The 23,403-nt window shown below is 39.1% G+C and overlaps 1 protein-coding gene and 1 pseudogene across 1 annotated transcript in view; one reads left to right on the top strand and one right to left on the bottom strand.

The window, feature by feature from the left end:
- ST6GALNAC5 (ST6 N-acetylgalactosaminide alpha-2,6-sialyltransferase 5) overlaps positions 1-23,403 on the bottom strand; it is a 188,232-nt gene that overhangs the window by 77,417 nt on the left and 87,412 nt on the right. The window lies entirely within an intron of this gene.
- LOC103020934 (transcription initiation factor TFIID subunit 9-like) lies at positions 1,596-21,431 on the top strand (annotated as a pseudogene).

Genomic DNA, 23,403 nt, shown 5'->3' with positions numbered 1-23,403 from the left:
CACAGGGAGCGGGGAGGGTAAGCTGGGACGAAGTGAGAGAGTGGCATGGACATATATACACTACCAAATGTAAAATAGATAGCTAGTGGGAAGCAGCTGCATAGCACAGGGAGATCAGCTTGGTGCTTTGTGACAACCTAGAGGGGTGGGATGGGGAGGGTGGGAGGGAGGGAGGCACAAGAGGGAGGAGATATGGGAACATATGTATATGTATAGTTGATTCACTTTGTTATAAAGCAGAAACTAACACAACAATGTAAGGCAATTATACTCCAATAAAGATGTTAAAAAAAAAAATTTGTTCCTTACCTCAGGACAAGGAAAACCACTGAAGGGCTTGTCCAAGGGAGGGTGACATCATTCAATTTGCATGTCCCCCTGCCTTATTTATTTATTTACATCCCAGGGACACGTGTTGTGCCATGAATAATAATTGTAAACAGAATAACTCACAGAAGTTCAAATAACATCAGGCCTTTTGAATGTGCAATACAGAGATTCTTAATTGAATTCATAATCTAGTCCCTCCAAAAGGGCTTTACTGGCAATGCCCAGGCACCAACTTGGGTGGCTATTTTGGGGCATACCCGTATAATATATATTTTAAAGGGGGGTACTAATGGTCTTGTTTTATTTTTCACCACTTCTTGAGCAAAATGAAGAGGGCTTAACATGTTACAGAGTCAGCCTAGAGAGGCTGCAGAGCACACAAATGCTCCTATTCTCATTTCTGCTCAGGTGCCTTTGTTTTCCTCATCAGTCTCCAAAGAAAAGTAGACTGCTTTTGATGTAACACCTCTTGAGGTTTCAAGATAGAGGCTTTCAAAGGTGATGGAATAGTCCCTGAGAACCTACTTTGAGCAGGACTCCTGCAGGGAGCCCTGGGAGAGAAGGAGGTAGGAGTTGCTCATGAGAAGTTAAAATCTTCATGAGGAATTTGGGACATAAACAAGTGTCTAACAACATGACATTGCATAAAGCTGTTCCGAGGAATCTGATGAGCAGCCAGCTTTGAAGGACAGTTGGTCCTCAAAAAGCTCAGCAGAAATGAAAGCTTCAAGTGCCAAGAGGCTGCCACTCAACATCTGTAAGAATTTACAATCAAGCCCTACCCTGCCCTTGTCCATTTTGTGCTTCAAAAAGCATCAACCACATTTGGACAAGGCCCTAGTTTACCCTTCATTTCTCTAAGCATCTGTCCATTTCTAAGCAAACTAGGCCACGATTCCTTATGTTCTACTATGCCTACAGGCGAGAACGGAAGGTCTAGATAAGCAAGCCAAAAGCAAGCAGAACTTCAGAAGAATTCAAGGGTTAAAGCTAAAAAGCAAATCACACACACAAAAAGAGAAATACATAGATATAAATAGATATAATTATGTTACCACTGTAGCTTTAAAATAAGCAAAATATATCATTGTATTTACATTAAAATACCAAGAAAGTAAGAATAAATATATGCAGGCTTTGAGTTTCTATACATTAACTAAATATGGATCTCTCTACATGTGTCCTCCAGAACCTACAGAGATCAATAAGGAGAGCAAATAAAACCACCCATAACCCCTGTCTACTGCATAACTAGAAGACAGAGGATGCTACAAATCCCAGTTTACACGGAGCTAGGAAAAGAAGAATCTGGAATCTGCAGAGCCAGCACTGAAGACTTGTTGGAGCTGAGAATTGTCTGGAGAATGCTTGGGAAAAAGGAGAAGGCAGCAGGCCTGGCAGTGGCAGAGCACAGGTAAAATCATTCTTAGCAGGACAATGTCACACTCTGAAAAGATAAACACTGACAGAAGTCTATAATCTGTTGGATCAGGACACCATTACTGGGCACACAAATGGAGGGAGCTGCCCAGAGGTGGCAGTCTTGGGAAGGCACCTTTTTGGGGAGATGAGAGGGGTCCTTAAAGCCCAGGTGATGAAGCAGGAGGAAGCAAGATGAGGGGTCCATCAGAGAAGAACGAGAAGGCACCGCCCCCCCCAATAAAAGGCGTCATCTAGTTTTGAAAAGCGCTCTTAAGTGTATCAACAGAAGACAGTGCTCTTGAACTAAGAAATTAAGTGAGCCTCCCCAAAACCTTACCACTGTCTGCACAGAATCACCTGTTGCTGCTGACTCAAGAAAATGCAAGACTATTCAAAGGTAAAAGAGCAGATATCATCCCCCCAGAGTCACTGTAAGACCATGGAAATTGAGAACCAAAATATTTCAGCAGTCGAAAATTCTTCCCCCCCAAAAACTTCAAAGTAGAAGAAAGCTGTAACACAAACCCCAACTGAATTAAATGTCCATAAAAAAGCACTTTGTATATTTTCAAAAAAACCTCTAGTCAGAAATACAAAAGCTCAGAACAGAAATGGGCAAATTTTCAAAAGACAATGTGAAACAGGAATTGGTTGAACGGGGAATCATGGGCACCGCATCACAAGGGGGAGAGCTGGCTCTCAGCACCTCAGCCAAGAGATTGTATTTAGCATCACGAATAATGGAGCAAACGGACATTCTGAGCCTCCTGGTGTGATGTACTAGGGGGACACAATACGGTATCATCTGTGTAGTATCCTTTCCAAAAATATTTAACTTGAATCTAATCAAGAAATAATCAGACCAATCTAGAATATGGGATATTCTCGAAAATAACTGGCATGGACTCTTCAAAAATGTCAGTGACATGAGAAAAATGGGGGAGGGCACTTGTCTAGTAAAAGGAGACTATAAAGAGACATAATAAATAAATGCAGTGTCTGATCCTTTATTCGATCCTGATTTAGAAAAAACCATCAGCTACAAAGAATATTTTTGGAATAAACAAGAAAATTTAAATATGGTCTGTATCTCATATAAATCATGGTATCAAATGTTAAATTTATTATGTTGTGGTAATTATATTGTGATTATGTAGAATGATGTTTTTTTTTCTTAGCTGAAGATATCAGCTGAAGTATTTAGGGTTGTGGTATCATGTCTAGTACTAACTTTCAAGTGGATCAACAAAATCTGTGTGTGGATAGATGCATGTGTGCACACATGGATGGATGGAGTTAAAGATAAAACAAAGGTGTCAAAATGTTAATAATTAATAAATGTAGGTGTGCTGGGTTAAACAGTCCCCCCAAAATGTACGTTTACCCAGAAGCTCAGAATGTGACCTTGTTTAACAACAGAGTCTTTGCAGAGTAATTAGTTAAATTAAGATGAGGTCATACTGGATAAGGGTGGGCCCTAAACCTAATATGGTTCTTAGAAGAAGAGGAGACATAGAGACACACAGGGGAGAAGGCCGTGGTGACCGAGGCAGAGATTCAAGGGATACAAGCCAAGGAATGTCCAGGGCTGCCAGCAATCACCAGACGTCAGGAAGAGGCACAGAATTCTTCCCCGGAGCCTTCAGAGGGAGCAGGGCCTACGGACACCATGATTTTAGACTCCTAGTCTCCAGCACTGTGAGAGAATAAGTGTCTGTTGTATGAGTTACCCAATTGTGGTGATTTGTTCTGGAAGTCCTGGGAAACTAATACTGTAGGTACCGGTTAAAAGTGTCCAGTGAAAATACTTTGGGTTTTTCCCGTGGGTCTGAAATATTTCAAAATCACAAGTTGGGAAAAAATTAAAATAAATAAAATTAAAAAAATTTTAAACTTATGCATAGAAAAAAATCAAGGACATACACCAATCAACCAAATTTATCTCCCCATAGTTGTAAAGAGTCCCTGCCCCTCAGTGACCTCAGAAATCCTCCTGCCCTCCATGTTAAAAAGTGAGCTTGGGCTTCCCTGGTGGCGCAGTGGTTGGGAGTCTGCCTGCCAATGCAGGGGACACGGGTTCGAGCCCTGGTCTGGGAGGATCCCACATGCCGCGGAGCAACTGGGCCCGTGAGCCACAACTGCTGAGCCTGCGCGTCTGGAGCCTGTGCTCCGCAGCAGGAGAGGCCGCGATGGTGAGGGGCCCGCGCACCGCGATGAAGAGTGGCCCCCGCTCGCCGCAGCTGGGGAAGGCCCTCGCACAGAAACGAGGACCCAACACAGCCATAAATAAATAAATAAATAAATAAAAATTAAAAAAAAAAAAAGTGAGCTTAATCATCTCCCTCCCTCCATCCCAAATTTATGCTTGGTATCTTATGAGACTTTGGTTATCGGGTAGAACTGCCAGATGTGGAGAAATGGGGAGATGATTGGGAATAATACTGCTGAGTCATGGAAATGCAGTTGGCCTTCAATAGAAGTGAGTGGAGCGAAGGTTCTAAAAAGAGGGTAAAGGGACAAAACAGATCCTCTATTCACAAGAGTGAGAGACAGCATCACTTAACAAGTCAAAATATGAGCAAAGTCAATATTGGACCTGGATTGGGACAAAGAAACAAAGAAGGTGTTGGCTTCACATAGAAAGGGACGTGCCAGGGGAGGAGAGGGGTCGGACCTGTCACTAGGCTTTCTATAGTCGAAGAAGGTTCTTTAGTCTGTGGACTTGGAACTGGTCTTCCTGGGTCTGGATTCAGGTTGTCTCTTACTCTGCCTCTGTGAGTTTAGAAAACTGGGGATAATAATCGTACTTTTGCAGCGTTGTTGTAAGAAATGTATCTGCAGAGTACTAAGGAGAGTTCCTGCCACCAGCATTATGCACGTTTGAGCTGGACATTCTTCTTGAATCTCGGGCCTGGGTTAGGTACCTGGCTTCACTTGTTAGTCTCAAACCATGGTGGATGCAGAAGCAGTGACTTAGACTTCAACCCTGAAATTTTGGAATGATCACGCCCAGTGTTTCAAGGTATGGGGAAAAGAATTCTGCAAATGGTACCACCACAGATAAAATTTTATTTTCTCCTTTGAAGTGTTTGTAATTTTCCAAATGTTTTACAATAACGTAGTGCCAAATTGATAGTCAGAAAAAATGAAAGAACTAGCCATGTCCCTCTTACTCATCTTCCCATTGAAAAAATGGAGGTGGTAGAGATAGTGGTGGGGAGGAAAGATTATGTGTTTTGTTTTAAAGAATAAGAACCTCAGTTAAGAAGCAGAAGTGCTCAGATGTCCCGCAGCCCCTGCCCCAGACCTGCCCAGGCAGCTGACACTGGGCCTGGTTGATCAGTAGGTCAGGGGAGACTCAGTGGAAAACTCGTAAAAATTTAAAAAAAAAGACTCAGGTTGATTTTAGTGAATTATTCTGATGAAAATACACAAGCTCAAAGAGGAAAGCAAAAGGATATCAACAAGTTTGGATGTTTATTTAATGTGGAATTATGGGCTTAATTACAAAAATCATTGATTAACAATAACTTACTTCCAAACAAAACCCGACGTGTATATAGTTGAAAATAAAATTGATAAAACACTTCAGCAGTCATTGCATTGTCCCAGGTTTCAGAACTGTAGATCCCTAAGTACTTCTTCATAATTTAATCCATTTTTAAAAGGGCACAATGACTAGGGAGTATGGTAGAAAAATGTTATTAAAAATATAAATATATGAAGCATCTGACTTAATGACTACCATATTGATTGCTGAATTTGTCCATGTCTCTGTGTAAACAAATTAAACAAATCCCTGCTTGACACACATGATGGTCACAGATTCTTAGACACTTAAGAATCTTAAGAGGGCCCTTAAAGTATATCCAATTCAGCTCTCTATGCAAAGCAGGTATTATAACGCAATGTAAGTGATGAGTAGTCAGGCCCTCTGATGAGGTCTTCAGACCTCTGTCTGAACCACCCTCGTATTACCCAAAGCTGTAATAAAAAAATAGCTACCACTTAGCACACTCTGTGTGCTAGGAACTGTGCTGGGTTCTTCGCTTGTCTGTTTGAATCATAGCACCTGCTTTTTTTTTTCCTTTATGCCACTTATCACAATTGTAACACTATTTTTCACTAGTGTGCTTTTTTGTTCATTGTCTACCTTTCCACTGGACCATAAATCTTTGAGGGCAAAAATTGTGATGACTTTGCTTGCTGCTGTATCCCTAATCCCTTCTACATAGCCTGGAAATCATCAAGTATTTGTTAAATTAATGAACACAGCTTTGGATTCTTCTCCCAATTTTAACACTACTGGAAACTAAAGGTCATTGAGGTGTTCCTCAAAGCTGATAAATGTCAGTGCCAAGAATCAGACCCAGCTTCATTTGACCACAGAGGCCATGACTGTCCTACCAAGCTTCTTGGCCACCCAATTAGTTTAAAGGGAACCTATGAATTAAGCAATTTCAAATTAACGAATTACATTCAATTCCTGCTCCCTCTCTCCAAAGCTAATAAAACGTGAATTTCAAATCTGAGTTTTAATTTTCTACAAGATGGTACTAATGCCACCTCTGGGCCTTGGTGCTTTTCTAATGCTTTACGTTATATATTTCAATGTTTACACATGCTCACCATCCCTAATCATCTCTATGGCTGTCTTTTTTCCTCTAATCAGAACCTTACAACACAGTTTAAATCAATGGTATGCTGCAGTCAGCCTGTACTGGCTCCCAGAACCCATGGTTAAATTTTCAGGGAGTTTGTGAGTTGGATATCAAGCCACAGCCATTATTAAAAATTAAACCTACAAGAAAATAAATTATATGAAAAACAAATGAAATTTCAGTGGAGAAAAATAAATAAGCTTTTAAATAAATGGTGCTGGAACAATTGGACATCCATGGGCAAAAAATAGCTTTGACTTAAAACCTCATACCATACAAAAATATTAACTCAAAATGGATTGTGGATTTAAATTTAAAATGTAAAATTTAAAAACTTTTATAAGAAAACATAGGAGATAATCTTTAGAATCTAAACCTACACGAGGAGTCCTGAGACATGACATTAAAGGCATGATCCATAAAAGAAAGCACTGATAAATTTACCTTCATCAAAATTTAAGATTTTTGTGACCCTTTTAAAAGGATGAAAAGATAAGTTACAGACTGGGAGAAAAAACTTGCAAACCACACACCTGACAAAATTCTTATATCTAGATGATATAAAGAACTCTCAAAACTCAACAGTAAGGAAACAAAAAAATCCAATTAGAAAATGGGTAGATGATATAAAGAGGCATTTCACCAAAGAGGTGATATGGGTGACAAACAAGCACATGAAAAGATGTCTAACATCATTAGCCATTAAGTAATGCAAATTAAAATCACAATATCGAGGGAGGAGATATGGGGATATATGTATATGTATAGCTGATTCACTTTGTTATAAAGCAGAAACTAACACACCATTGTAAAGCAATTATACTCCATTAAAGATGTTAAAAAATAAATAAATAAAATCACAATATCATTATTCAACTATTAAAATAGCTAAAATGAAAAATAGTAACAACACAAAATGCTGGCAAGGATGCAGAGAAGCTTGATCTCTCATACATACTGGCAGGAAAGTAAAATGATACAACCACTTTAGAAAATAATTTCCAAAATAATTTGGAAAAAGTTACTTGTACTTTATCATATGACTCAGCAGTCACACTCTTGGTCACATCCCAGAAAAATGAAAAATTACTTTCACACAAAAACCTGTACACAGACTGGAGATTAACCAAGATGGCGGAGTAGAAGGACGTGCTCTCACTCCCTCTTGCGAGAGCACCAGATTCACAACTGGCTGCTGGACAATCATTGACAGGAAGACCCTGGACTTCACCAAGGAGGACACCCCACGTCCAAGGACAGAGGAGAAGCCACAGTGAGACGGTAGGAGGGGCTCAATCAGAGTAAAATCAAATCCCATAACTGCTGGGTGGGTGACTCACAGACTGGCGAACACTTATACCACAGAAGTCCACCCACTGGAGTGAAGGTTCTGAGCCCCACCTCAGGCTTCCCAACCTGGGGGTCCGGCAAAGGGAGGAGGAATTCCTAGAGAATCAGACTTTGAAGTCTAGTGGGAATTGATTGCAGGACTGTGACAGGACTGGGGGAAACAGAGACCCCACTCTTGGAGGGCACACACAAAGTAATGTGTGCATCGGGACCCAGGGGAAGGAGCAGTGACCCTGGGGGAGACTGAACCAGACGTACCTGCTGGTGTTGGGGGGTCTCCTGCAGAGGCGAGTGGTGGCTCTGTTTCACCGTGGGGATAAGGACACTGGCAGCAGAGGTCCTGGGAAGTTCTCCTTGGCGTGAGCCCTCCCAGAGTCTGCCATTAACCCCACCAAAGAGCACGGGTAGGCTCCAGTGTTGGGTTGCCTCAGGCAAAACAACCAAGAGGGAGGGAACCCAGCCCCACCCATCAACAGTCAAGTGGATTAAGGTTTTACTGGGCTCTGATCGCCACAGCAACAGGGAGGGAACCCAGCCCCACCCATCAACAGTCAAGTGGATTAAGGTTTTACTGAGCTCTGACCGCCACAGCAACAGTCAGCTCTACCCACCACCAGAGCCTCCCATCAAGCCTCTTAGATAGCCTCAACCACCAGAGGGCAGACAACAGAAGCAAGAAAAACTACAATCCTGCAGCCTGTGGACCAAAAACCACAGTTACAGAAAGACAGAGAAGATGAAAAGGCAGAGGGCTATGTACCAGATGAAGGAACAAGAAAAAACCCCAGAAAAACAACTAAATGAAGTGGAGATAGGCAACCTTCCAGAAAAAGAATTCAGAATAATGATAGTGAAGATGATCCAGGACCTCGGAATAAGAATGGAGGCAAAGATTGAGAAGATGCAAGAAATGATTAACAAAGACCTAGAAGAATTAAAGAACAAACAAACAGAGATGACCAATACAATAACTGAAATGAAAACTACACTAGAAGGAATCAATAGCAGAATAACTGAGGCAGAAGAACGGATAAGTGACCTGGAAGACAGAATGGTGGAATTCACTGCTGCGGAACAGACTAAAGAAAAAAGAATAAAAAGAAATGAAGACAGCCTAAGAGACCTCTGGGACAACATTAAACGCAACAACATTCGCATTATAGGGGTCCCAGAAGGAGAAGAGAGAGAGAAAGGACCAGAGAAAATATTTGAAGAGATTATAATCGAAAACTTCCCTAACATGGGAAAGGAAATAGCCACCCAAGTCCAGGAAGCGCAGAGAGTCCCATACAGAATAAACCCAAGGAGAAACACGCCGAGACACATAGTAATCAAAGTGGCAAAAATTAAAGACAAAGAAAAATTATTGAAAGCAGCAAGGGAAAAACGACAAATAACATACAAGGGAACCCCCATAAGGTTAACAGCTGATTTCTCAGCAGAAACTCTGCAAGCCAGAAGGGAGTGGCATGAAATACTTAAAGTGATGAAAGGGAAGAACCTACAACCAAGATTACTCTACCCAGCAAGGATCTCATTTAGATTTGATGGAGAAATCAAAAGCTTTACAGACAAGCAAAAGCTAAGAGAATTCAGCACCACCAAACCAGCTCTACAACAAATGCTAAAGGAACTTCTCTAAGTGGGAAACACAAGAGAAGAAAAGGACCTACAAAAACAAATCCAAAACAATTAAGAAAATGGTCATAGGAACATACATATCGATAATTACCTTAAACGTGAATGGATTAAATGCCCCAACCAAAAGACATAGACTGGCTGAATGGATACAAAAACAAGACCCATATATATGCTGTCTACAAGAGACCCACTTCAGACCTAGGGACACATACAGACTGAAAGTGAGGGGATGGAAAAAGATATTCCATGCAAATGGAAATCAAAAGAAAGCTGGAGTAGCTATACTCATATCAGATAAAATAGACTTTAAAATAAAGAATGTTACAAGAGACAAGGAAGGACACTACATAATGATCCAGGGATCAATCCAAGAAGAAGATATAACAATTATAAATATATATGCACCCAACATAGGAGCACCTCAATACATAAGGCAACTGCTAACAGCTATAAAAGAGGAAATCGACAGTAACACAATCATAGTGGGGGACTTTAACACCTCACTTACACCAATGGACAGATCATCCAAAATGAAAATAAATAAGGAAACAGAAGCTTTAAATGACACAATAGACCAGATAGATTTAATTGATATATATAGGACATTCCATCCAAAAACAGCAGATTACACGTTCTTCTCAAGTGCGCATGGAACATTCTCCAGGATAGATCACATCTTGAGTCACAAATCAAGCCTCAGTAAACTTAAGAAAATTGAAATCATATCAAGCATCTTTTCTGACCACAACGCTATGAGATTAGAAATGAATTACAGGGAAAAAAACGTAAAAAAGACAAACACATGGAGGCCAAACAATACGTTACTAAATAACCAAGAGATAACTGAAGAAATCAAAGAGGAAATCAAAAAATACCTAGAGACAAATGACAATGAAAACACGACGACCCAAAACCTATGGGATGCAGCAAAAGCAGTTCTAAGAGGGAAGTTTATAGCTATACAAGCCTACCTCAAGAAACAAGAAAAATTTCAAGTAAACAATCTAACCTTACACCTAAAGAAACTAGAGAAAGAAGAACAAACAAAACCCAAAGCTAGCAGAAGGAAAGAAATCATAAAGATCAGAGCAGAAATAAATGAAATAGAAACAAAGAAAACAATAGCAAAGATCAATAAAACTAAAAGTTGGTTCTTTGAGAAGATAAACAAAATTGATAAGCCATTAGCCAGACTCATCAAGAAAAAGAGGGAGAGGACTCAAATCAATAAAATCAGAAATGAAAAAGGAGAAGTTACAACAGACACCGCAGAAATACAAAACATCCTAAGAGACTACTACAAGCAACTTTATGCCAATAAAATGGACAACCTGGAAGAAATGGACAAATTCTTAGAAAGGTATAACCTTCCAAGACTGAACCAGGAAGAAACAGAAAATATCAACAGACCAATCACAAGTAATGAAATTGAAACTGTGATTAAAAATCTTCCAACAAACAAAAGTCCAGGACCAGATGGCTTCACAGGTGAATTCTATCAAACATTTAGAGAAGAGCTAACACCCATCCTTCTCAAACTCTTCCAAAAAATTGCAGAGGAAGGAACTCTCCCAAACTCATTCTATGAGGCCACCATCACCCTGATACCAAAACCAGACAAAGACACTACAAAAAAAGAAAATTACAGACCAATATCACTGATGAATATAGATGCAAAAATCCTCAACAAAATACTAGCAAACAGAATCCAACAACACATTAAAAGGATCATACACCACGATCAAGTGGGATTTATCCCAGGGATGCAAGGATTCTTCAATATACGCAAATCAATCAATGTGATACACCATATTAACAAATTGAAGAATAAAAACCATATGATCATCTCAATAGATGCAGAAAAAGCTTTTGACAAAATTCAACACCCATTTCTGATAAAAACTCTCCAGAAAGTGGGCATAGAGGGAACCTACCTCAACATAATAAAGGCCATATATGACAAACCCACAGCAAACATCATTCTCAATGGTGAAAAACTGAAAGCATTTCCTCTAAGATCAGGAACGAGACAAGGATGTCCACTCTCACCACTATTATTCAACATAGTTCTGGAAGTCCTAGCCACGGCAATCAGAGAAGAAAAAGAAATAAAAGGAATACAAATTGGAAAAGAAGAAGTAAAACTGTCACTGTTTGCGGATGACATGATACTATACATAGAGAATCCTAAAACTGCCACCAGAAAACTGCTAGAGCTAATTAATGAATATGGTAAAGTTGCAGGTTACAAAATTAATGCACAGAAATCTCTTGCATTCCTATACACTAATGATGAAAAATCTGAAAGAGAAATTATGGAAACACTCCCATTTACCATTGCAACAAAAAGAATAAAATACCTAGGAATAAACCTACCTAGGGAGACAAAAGACCTGTATGCAGAAAACTATAAGACACTGATGAAAGAAATTAAAGATGATACCAACAGATGGAGAGATATACCATGTTCTTGGATTGGAAGAATCAACATTGTGAAAATGAGTATACTACCCAAAGCAATCTACAGATTCAATGCAATCCCTATCAAATTACCAATGGCATTTTTTACGGAGCTAGAACAAATCATCTTAAAATTTGTATGGAGACACAAAAGACCCCGAATAGCCAAAGCAGTCTTGAGGCAAAAAAATGGAGCTGGAGGAATCAGACTCCCTGACTTCAGACTATACTACAAAGCTACAGTAATCAAGACAATATGGTACTGGCACAAAAACAGAAACATAGATCAATGGAACAAGATAGAAAGCCCAGAGATTAACCCACGCACCTATGGTCAACTAATCTATGACAAAGGAGGCAAAGATATACAATGGAGAAAAGACAGTCTCTTCAATAAGTGGTGCTGGGAAAACTGGACAGCCACATGTAAAAGAATGAAATTAGAATACTCCCTAACACCATACACAAAAATAAACTCAAAATGGATTAGAGACCTAAATATAAGACTGGACACTATAAAACTCTTAGAGGAAAACATAGGAAGAACACTCTTTGACATAAATCACAGCAAGATCTTTTTCGATCCACCTCCTAGAGTAATGGAAATAAAAACAAAAATAAACAAGTGGGACCTAATGAAACTTCAAAGCTTTTGCACAGCAAAGGAAACCATAAACAAGACGAAAAGACAACCCTCAGAATGGGAGAAAATATTTGCAAATGAATCAACGGACAAAGGATTAATCTCCAAAATATATAAACAGCTCATTCAGCTCAATATCAAAGAAACAAACACCCCAATCCAAAAATGGGCAGAAGACCTAAATAGACATTTCTCCAAAGAAGACATACAGACGGCCACGAAGCACATGAAAAGATGCTCAACATCACTAATTATTAGAGAAATGCAAATCAAAACTACAATGAGGTATCACCTCACTCCTGTTAGAATGGGCATCATCAGAAAATCTACAAACAACAAATGCTGGAGAGGGTGTGGAGAAAAGGGAACCCTCTTGCACTGTTGGTGGGAATGTAAATTGATACAGCCACTATGGAGAACAATATGGAGGTTCCTTAAAAAACTAAAAATAGAATTACCATATGACCCAGCAATCCCACTACTGGGCATATACCCAGAGAAAACCGTAATTCAAAAAGACACGTGCACCCGAATGTTCATTGCAGCACTATTTACAATAGCCAGGTCATGGAAGCAACCTAAATGCCCATCAACAGACGAATGGATAAAGAAGTTGTGGTACATATATACGATGGAATATTATTCAGCCATAAAAAGGAACGAAATTGAGTCATTTGTTGAGAAGTGGATGGATCTAGAGACTGTCATACAGAGTGAAGTAAGTCAGAAAGAGAAAAACAAATATCGTATGTTAATGCATGTATGTGGAACGTAGAAAAATGGTACAGATGAGCCAGTTTGCAGGGCAGAAGTTGAGACACAGATGTAGAGAATGGACATATGGACACCAAGGGGGGAAAACTGCGATGAGGTGGGGATGGTGATGTGCTGAATTGGGCGATTGGGATTGACATGTATACACTGATGTGTATAAAACTGATGCCTAATAAGAACCTGCAGTATAAAAAAACAAACAAAACAACTAATACTAAACTTTCATTGGGTTATTTGTATGGAAATATGTTAATATAAATGTTTCAGACATTACATGAAATTTCTAAAAATCTTATATTTGTATTTGTATGGAAATATGTATGGAAATATGTTAATATAAATGTTTCAGACAGTACATGAAATTTCTAAAAATCTTATATTTGTATTTGTATGGAAATATGTATGGAAATATGTTAATATAAATGTTTCAGACATTACATGAAATTTCTAAAAATCTTATATTTGTATTTGTATGGAAATATGTATGGAAATATGTTAATATAAATGTTTCAGACATTACATGAAATTTCTAAAAATCATATTTGTATTTGTATGGAAATATGTATGGAGATATGTTAATATAAATGTTTCAGACATTACATGAAATTTCTAAAAATCTTATATTTGTATTTGTATGGAAATATGTATGGAAATATGTTAATATAAATGTTTCAGACATTACATGAAATTTCTAAAAATCTTATATTTGTATTTGTATGGAAATATGTATGGAAATATGTTAATATAAATGTTTCAGACATTACATGAAATTTCTAAAAATCTTATATTTGTATTTGTATGGAAATATGTATGGAAATATGTTAATATAAATGTTTCAGACATTACATGAAATTTCTAAAAATCTTATATTTGTATTTGTATGGAAATATGTATGGAAATATGTTAATATAAATGTTTCAGACATTACATGAAATTTCTAAAAATCTTATATTTGTATTTGTATGGAAATATGTATGGAAATATGTTAATATAAATGTTTCAGACATTACAGGAAATTTCTAAAAATCTTATATTTGTATTTGTATGGAAATATGTATGGAAATATGTTAATATAAATGTTTCAGACATTACAGGAAACGTCTAAAAATCTTATATGTTCTGGTATAATGTTATAAGTAATAATCCTAGTTATTACTTTAAAATGTATATCTCAGAAATAACTAATTTTCTTGTCAACTGCATTATTATGAACTTTCATCAAATCTTTAACCATGGTCATTTTTAAGTCTTTTGTCATTTACAGACAGTTCTGGGTGTACTCTGATGATTTTGCAAATATGTTCCTATAAAAGAGTTTCATCTTCAAGAAATTCATGGAAAAGACTCTGACAAGTACAGGTTTCTGGTAACTGACTGTACTGCTGAACTGAATGAATAAGCATTTTCAGAACTCTAATGAAAAACTGATGAACTCATAAAAGTGCTAACAAAAGATCAAGATGAAAAAAAAGAAATTAATTACATGGGACTGAGTGAACTGATGAGGATGAGTATAATTTTTGTGACTTTCTGTCTGAATTAAAAAAAAAAAAATCCCACAAGGACTCAGAGGAAAAGAATATACAAATCAATTTTCACTGCAAAGTAAAGGAGCTGTTACAGTGGAGGATTACTGGACTGAATGTCAATGTTATGACATAGTATAAGTGTGTTTCATGTTTGGTAATTGCAATCATTGTTGCTTTTGTTGTGGTCATCCATGTACAATGCTTGGTGTCAGTCTATCTATCTCTTGTAAAAATAAAATACAGTGTGTGTGTGTGGGAAAAAAAAAAAAAAAAAAAAAAAAAAAAAAAAAAAAACCTGTACACAAATATTTATGGGAGCTCTATCCATAACAGTAAAAAATCAGAACAACTCAAGTATCCATAACAGTAAACGTGAGTGGTTAACCAAACTGGTACATCCACACGATGGAACACTGCTTAGCAATTAAAAGGAATGATACATGAAACAAAGTTCAGGGAATTACATTTAGTGAAAAAAAGTCAGTGTCAAAAGTTTATGTAATGTATGGTTCCGTATTTAAAACATTCTGGATATTTATTGTTATATTCACAATAGACATGGAGAACAGATTAAGGGTTATGAGAGACAAGGATGGAGTGGTGACAATCTAAAGAGAAAATGCAAGGGAATTCCTTTGTGATGATGGGACATTTATGTATCCTGAATGTCCTGGTGGTTATACAAATCTATACATGGGATAAAACTGCACACATACCACACATATACACAAACACACACACAACAAATGAATCCATATAAAAATGGTGATAGCTGATTAATGTCTTTAGTAGTATTGCACAAGTCTCAATTTCCTGTTTGTGATATTGTATTAAGGTTATATAAGACGTCAACACTGGGGGAAGCTGGGTAAGGGGTATGTGGGATGCTGTACTATTTTTGCAAATTCCCATGTGTCTATAATTACTTCAAAATAAAAAGTAAACGAAACAAATGCAGAAGAAATAAATACTTAAGACATCACTTTCTAATTGCTTTACAACATTTTAATATTAACTATGCCTTGAAGTTATTCACATTCACTCTATGCTGGTTCTATCAGTCAGCTCAGGCTACCATAACAAAACACCAGAGACTGAGTGGCTTAAACAACAGACATTTCTCACAGTTCTGGAGGCTGGGGAGTTCACGATCAAGGTGCTGGGTAGATCTGGTTGCTGGTAAGAGCTCTTTTCCTGGCCTGTAGGTGACAGTCTTCTAGTTGAGGCTGTGTCCTTACATGGCAGAGAGCAACCAAGCTGTGGTGTTTCTTCCACTTCTAATAGGGACACTAATCCTATCATGGGAGCCCTACCCTCATGACCTCATCTAAATTTAATTACCTCCCAAAGGCCCCACCTTCAAATACAATCACACTAGGAGTTAGGGCTTCAACATACAAATTTTAGGGGGATGCAAACATTCAGTCCATAACAGTGGAAATATCATACAAGTTCTGCTACTATGCCTCTCTTCCCTACTCTGCATTCAATGATATCTCATTGGTAGCTGGAAACCAGCCATATGAGAGTGTTTATATCACAGAAATAAGTACGCACTACAAATCAGAACTTGGTTTATTGTACAGCTGATTGCAAAAAAAGTAATGGAGAAAATGTTAATATTGTAAATTAAGCTTTAAAGTGTGCTGTGTCTGTAACCATTACATCATGAATAGTATCAAATTGAAAAACCAGTCTTCTAATATTTGAAAACTATTGTTTGATTCTGCAAAGAAGTTGCTCACGTTTTGATTCAGGTTTGTCCTGAGTGAGAAAAGTTCCAACGTTGGTCTTTTTTGTTTCTCTTTCTTCTAATTAAGTAACCAAAAATATCAACCACATTCATGTTGGGAGTATACTCATTCATTAACTGCAACCACAGATTGTCTACAGACACAAGAATTTTGCAAAAATCAATGAAAGCATTCTGTGAGGACCAGTGGCTATATGGAATTCACAACAAAGCGTATTGTATATTAGTATCTTATTAGTAGTAGTATTAGTATTTTATTATTATTTCTAAAGTGTGTACTGCTTTTATAGCAATAAAATTCATAATAAACTGAAGCATGGACATATGCACATTTTAAAAGAGCGCTAGTATGTAAACATTTACTGGCACGACGCTAGTTTAAGTCCAATCCTCTCTCCTTGTTCTTACTTCACTGGAGACAAATCACCACTCCCCTTTAAAGCGGTGATGTAAATTACCTGTGCCACATCAGGATTTTACCATTTGCAGATGTGCTGTTTCTGGGAGACTGATTTGACTCCCTGTATGTTCAGATATGTATGTTCAGAATCAACGACCTCCTACAACCGTAAACCCTTTTGACTTTACAGGAAGATGCTCTAGTTTCTCCCATGAAGAGTCTCTCACTGTGGGCTGGGTCAGTTCCACTTTGCTTTTAGGTTAGACGCCAAATTTACAAGTTTTCTAGTGGTTTTTCCATTTCTTTTGGTATAACAAAATCTGAAAGCAAGATTTCTTTACAGCTGGTGGTTCATGGGATTAGTCACCTTGGGCCTTTACCTACTAAATATTTTACACTCAGTGTCCCTTTGCTGTTGCATATACTGGTCAGAGATCAAACTTCCCAACCAATTTGCTGTTGGTTCCATGTGTAGCTACTTTCGGGCTCTGTGATTCTGTTTATTCTGGAAGGCCTTTCACCCCGATTCCAGTGCCCAGCACCTACCCTTCTATTGAGGTTCAGTTCAGCTACCTTGCCTTTCCTTTCCTAATCCATTCAGTATGGAAAAAAATCATCCTTTTCTCTGAATTCCTCAATATAGCCAAATCTTTCTTCTGACATCTTCTCTCTTATACTGCTGTCCCATATATCTGCGGCTTATGTCAGAGGTTTCTATTATCTCCTTAAGGAAGAGCTCTTCCCTAGTTTATTTCTAAATCCCACCATGGTGACTAGTTTAATGCCCGTACATAGTTAAGACTTTTAAAAAATTGGTTCAGTGGAATGAGTGGGCTATATGTCACCAAATGAACAAGTGAGTTCATCTCCTTAAGCCTCAGTTTTCTTACCTGTAAGTTAGGAATGATAATAAAGAGATTATATCTTACAGTTAATTGTAAAAAAGAGAGCTAAGATACGTAAAATGACTAGCACAGTGCCTGGTTAATGGCGGCTGCTCAATAAACGGGGTGTGTGTAATACACAGGATACACGTATAACATAAATATGTGGCATATGTAATTACCATTGCTGGCACTATCATTACCATACGACTATTATTGATACCAGGTTCAAGTTTCAGTGAGTGTGTCTATGAATTCTCTAGCACAGTGTGGTGTAAGAGCTTAGGCCTGTAAGTCAGGAGTCAGACAGAAGATGCAAGTTTTCATCTCAGTTCTGCCCAATGTTCATGATCTTGGGCTAGTCAACCTCCCTGGGCTTCAGTTCCCTTATCTGCAAAGTATGTGTGTGAATGCAAGGAGAAGGCTGAGCCTCTTTGAAGGTCTGTACCTCCACAGTACCACGTGGCAAGTCCCCCTGGGTGAACTGGGCTCCCAGTGACAGGCAGCACACCGCCTTCAATAACTGCCTCTCTCTAAACCCTCAGCAACGGGCTAAGTACCCTTTGGCAAGGCTGCCTCGGTGATGTACGCATGGGTGCAGAGATCCCCAGCCATTCCACTTGTTGACTTTACTGGCTGGAGAAGGATTGTTTCCTTCTTCATTCTGTGACTACAGTGAGCATTTGGAAGTTGTAGGGAAAAAAAAAAAAATCAATGCCAAGGAGTTCTGGAGGTGACGTATCTAATACTTTTTCTCTTGGCAAGTCACTGCGGGGGACATGCCTCTCAAGTTGATCACTGATGACAGTGCACCAGTGCATCCTCCCTGCAGAACCCATGTGACACAGGGCTGGGGACCTCAATTACAGAGGCAGGAACACAGAAGTCCAGAATCACAGGGTGTCTCAGCTGGGAGAGGCCTGTCTAGTCTAAGCATTCGATTTTACACATGAGGAAACTGAAGGTCAGAGGGGCCAAAGGACTCCTTCAAGGTCGCAGAGCTAGTTAATGGAAGAGCTGGGTCTAGGAAGTGCACCTCCTGGAGTCCCGGCTCACAGCTTCTGCTCCCACTTCAGTCCCACCTGCTGTGGGCCAGCATCGCGGCCGGGCCAGGAGCCTCTCTGATGGCAAAAGTGAGTTCCAAAGAGGCACCAATGAACATTGTCTTCTCCCCTGCCCCCCAGGTCTCAAATAAAATCTGACTGTTGGAGAGAGTTGAAGTTGGCTTTGGGAAAAACTAATTCCAATTTTTAACTCCCATGAGAACAGTGAAAATTGTTGTCTTTAATGTATATGCCACCCCATCCTCGATGTGATTATTCAGGAGCAGTGAGCAACTGGTGCCTCAGGGGCCCTTCTCCTTTTCTGGCTGAGCACAGACCCAGCAACACACCTCAGGGCGTGGCTTACAAGAAACAGTAGTTATGTTTCCTGTAATGTATCTGCCCGGACTCAGATGGCAGCTGCTAGACTGTGAGCTCCTAGAGAAGAGTACAGCCCAAGCATCAACCTGGCACAAGAGCCAGCACCTGGAAGACATTCAGAATGTTGGTTGGATGAGTTTTAATATGTACTAAAAAAAATAATAGCTGCCCTTTAACAAATGAAGATGAGGTTGAAAACGAGTCATTTGAGCTTAAGGAAGCTTACGGTCCTTGATATGTTTTGGAGTAAGAAAATCAGACATACACTTTAACAGATTCACTCTAGTGGGAGTAGTCACATGGGAGGAAGGGAAGTAGAGTGAGAAGTATATTCTTGTTTATAGTCTTAGTTGAATAGTTTTCTTTCTCTCTTTTTTCACTCATTAATAAAATGACGTGTGGGATGACCTGGAGTCTCTGACATTGGGATACGGTACCATTCTGGAATTCTGTGCTCTGGGGCTTGGTAGGAGACGTATTGCTCCCATTCACCCTTTCTCTCTCTCGTTCTCACTGGCCAGTTCTCTTTCTTTGGGGGGATGTTGGTTCTGAGGAGAGAAATCAGGGAGCTGATCACTAAGGTGGGAGGAGTTTACAGGAGTCAGAAAGTCTTCCGAGGCAGAGACGTCTAAGTCCCACTTCACGTCCCCTTGCTGGCCCAAACTCCCTTAGGTTGGGATAATGTGGCTGAGTTACAACCAATGAAATGTGGAGGAAGTGTCACGAGGGCACTTCCCGGCCCCTACAGACATGCGGGGAAACTTTTAGCTTCCTCTTTTCTTGACACAGCAACCTTGCAGGCTGCGGGATAGGAGAGGGTCACCTGATTCACTCTGGACTTTGAGTGCAGAAGAAAATCCTCAGTGTCTTAAACAATTTACTTGTTGAGGTTTATTTATTACTGAAGCATAGCCTACCTTATCCTGACCTTTCTTCTAATTTATCAAGCCCATTTCATCTGAGGATGACAGGGTGGGGCAGAATGCAGGACAGGAGACTTCTTCAGGATTCAACGTTTTGCATTGTTTTTTAGAGATCCTCTCCTGTTATCCTGCTTAGAAATATGAATGTGTCAGCGCAGGATACAGGGATTTGAGGGGAATTTATACACAAGCCCAAATTTTCTCTTCTGGCCCTAGTTTTCCCCAAGTGTTCCTTTCTTGTTTTAATATGTACTAAAAAAAAACCCTTATATGATAAAAGATAAACTTTGAAGGTGAATTAAATACTTTGGTAAACTTTCAATAGTTTCGTAACTTTTTAATAATCATGATCTTTTAACTTTAACAATCCCTCATTTAAAGTTACTAATTTTCCTTAAGAAAACAGGGGATAAGTTTCATGACATTGGTCTTGGCAGTGATTTCATGGACCTGACATCAAAAGCATTGGCAACAAAAGCAAAAATAGACAAGTGGGATTACATCAAACTAAAAAGCTTCTGCACAGCAAAGAAAACAATCCTTTCTCCTGTCTCATTTCTTTTTCCTACTCAGCCTTTCATCCCCACTCCTTCCTTCTGAATTACATAGCCTTATGGTTAATCATTTTAATGTGCAGATTAATTCTGGGTCATCATGTCCTGTCCGCAGCTGACAGAAATGAAGGTAATGAAGGAAGAAAAGATTCTGAGTCATTTACCTCTCCTCCCCCAAGAGATTTTTTATTAGATATCGCAAAGCAAAGAAATCAAACCCCTTTGCCGTTGATCAAGCCATGTTCAGGCTCTAGATTGCCAACTGGTAGATACTCCTTGACTGCTCCAAATTATAGATTTAAGCCTTAAAACAGGGATCTACTTCTGCGGGAAGAAGAACAGTTCTGTGGTAAAGTGTTGGTTCAGTTATTAGCAGACCAAGTACTCCCACACTTGGCACACCAACCCCACACACCATGTCTGTGTCAACTAAAGTAGGGACTCCAGTGTCCCTCAAAGGGCAAAGGTTCACAGTACAGAGGCCCACTTCACAATCCGCAGCTGTGAAAGCATCAATTCCTGCAACATCAGCAGTTCAGAATGTTCTAATTAATCCATCATTAATTAGTTCCAAAGACACTCTTATTACCACTAACATGGTGTCATCACAAAATACTGCCAGTGAATCATCAAATGCACTGAAAATAAAATGTGAAGATGATGATGACCATGATAATTTGTAATCTAGCCTTGATGCATGTAACATGCATACTTGGTTTTAAACCCATTGTACTGAGGTTAAACATGCATGCTGGATGTTTCCAAGCTGTGTTTTAGAAAAACAGTATTTAATGAGTATATATGGTTATCATACTTTTCAATTAAAAAAAAGAGAAGATACCAATTGAGTTTCTTACTACAACATCTGAAATAAAAACTAATTGTCCTCTTGAAAAAATAAATGAATAAAGTTACTAATTTAGTTTAAAGAGCTGTTGAAATAAATGTCTAGGTCCAAGGTGGAGCTGCTCCTGCCTGGGGTGCCATGTCAGCAAACTGAAACATGTAACTTTCAAGTCCCTATAAATGTTCCACTTGACCAGAAATGCAGTATATCCAGTCAACCGATCCCCACATGCCAAGCCAACTCGGGGCTCTATACGTATTCCCTTTTCCTTATTCACTTAAATTTTCCCTTCTCTATTCCTCATTCTTTATCCTATAAAAGTGTCCTGCCTTCCAGTCCATTTTGAAGTTCTCTGGACCCTTGGGAATGGAGACTGCTCGCTTCATGAAGTGTTAAATAAAGTTTGTATCATCTAAATTGTCTTCTTTAATTATTTTAAGAGAGCTTAATCTCTATTTATTTCCTGTTACATGATAGAGAAGAAATTTCTTTTTTTTAATAAATTTATTTACTTTTGGCTGCTGCGCGCAGGCTTTCTCTAGTTGTGACAAGTGGCGGCTACTCTTCGTTGCGGTGCTCGGGTTTCTCATTGTGGTGGATTCTCTTGTTGCAGAGCACGGGCTCTAGGTGCACGGGCCTCAGTAGTTGTGGCTCACGGGCTCTAGAGCGCAGGCTCAGTAGTTGTGGCCCATGGGCTTAGCTGCTCCACGGCATGTGGGATCTTCCCGGACCAGGGCTCGAACCTGTGTCCCCTGCACTGGCAGGCGGATTCTTAACCACTGCGCCACCAGGGAAGCTCCCAGAAAAAATGTTTTTAAAGCTACAGGATACAGCTTTTAGGCCAGGATTATTTATATTATCATCAACCTAGATGTATAAAATATTATTCATCCTAAACTTCAGTTCATGTCTAATGAAAAAATAAAAGCAAATTCAGGAATTCTCGACCTGGTTGCATTTTTATTCTCAAAGTTAGTCTGTTGCTAATAAATAAATTACTGTTATGAATTTGAATTGTTACCGATGCAGACTGGAATCATGGATAACTGAGTAAATAAAAATGTGTTTGAGTTTGGATCAGTATGTTTTATAAGCCTAGAATTTCACAAGAGGAACTGCACTCAGCTACTACTTCTGAAACTGGGGCCCCTGCTAAAACCGAGTTCCCCTGACAAGTATGATTAACCTCTCTATCTAAAACTTAATTCCCTTTCTTGTCCCACCCCTGTTCCCCTCAGGAGTAAGAAGTATTAAAGAAAAGGGGGGATTGAAATTGAGCAGGACCCTGCGAGGCCCTCCCATGTACAAAAGCCTCTGTGTCCCCCACCCTTTCTTGTCTGTAGAAAAGATTTTAGTCTCCTATGTCTTCCCTGAGTTCCAAAGAGAAGACTCAAACAGTTACTAATTAGAGAAGTGATGGAATGCAGAAACAAAGGAAAAGCAATTAAACAAGATAGCTTGAACAACAGTTCAGTGATAAGACAGAGTCCTCCTGAAGGAATATACATAACAATCTGATGCATATCTTTGAGTTGTTATGCAGAAATTAAGACCCCTGACCAGGTGGGGGATGGTGACAACGTGCTGACCCCAGTCTGGTTGGAACCAGAAAGTTGATTTGAGATTCCTGAAATTCCACCTTGTCACCTAACCACCACCCCAATCAAAAGAAAGTCATGCACCCTGCAACCCTCACCCCAAATGTTGCCTTTAAAAACCTTCCCTGAAAACCATAGAGGAACTTGGGTCTTTTGAGCATGAGCTGCCCATTCTCCTTGCTTGGAGCCCTGCAAATAGACATTGTACTT

The sequence above is a fragment of the Balaenoptera acutorostrata genome, chromosome 1 (assembly GCF_949987535.1).
Source record: "Balaenoptera acutorostrata chromosome 1, mBalAcu1.1, whole genome shotgun sequence".
Classification (NCBI taxonomy): Eukaryota; Metazoa; Chordata; class Mammalia; order Artiodactyla; family Balaenopteridae; genus Balaenoptera; species Balaenoptera acutorostrata.
Note: the sequence above shows the minus strand (reverse complement) of the source record. Positions and strands in the feature narration are given on the sequence as shown.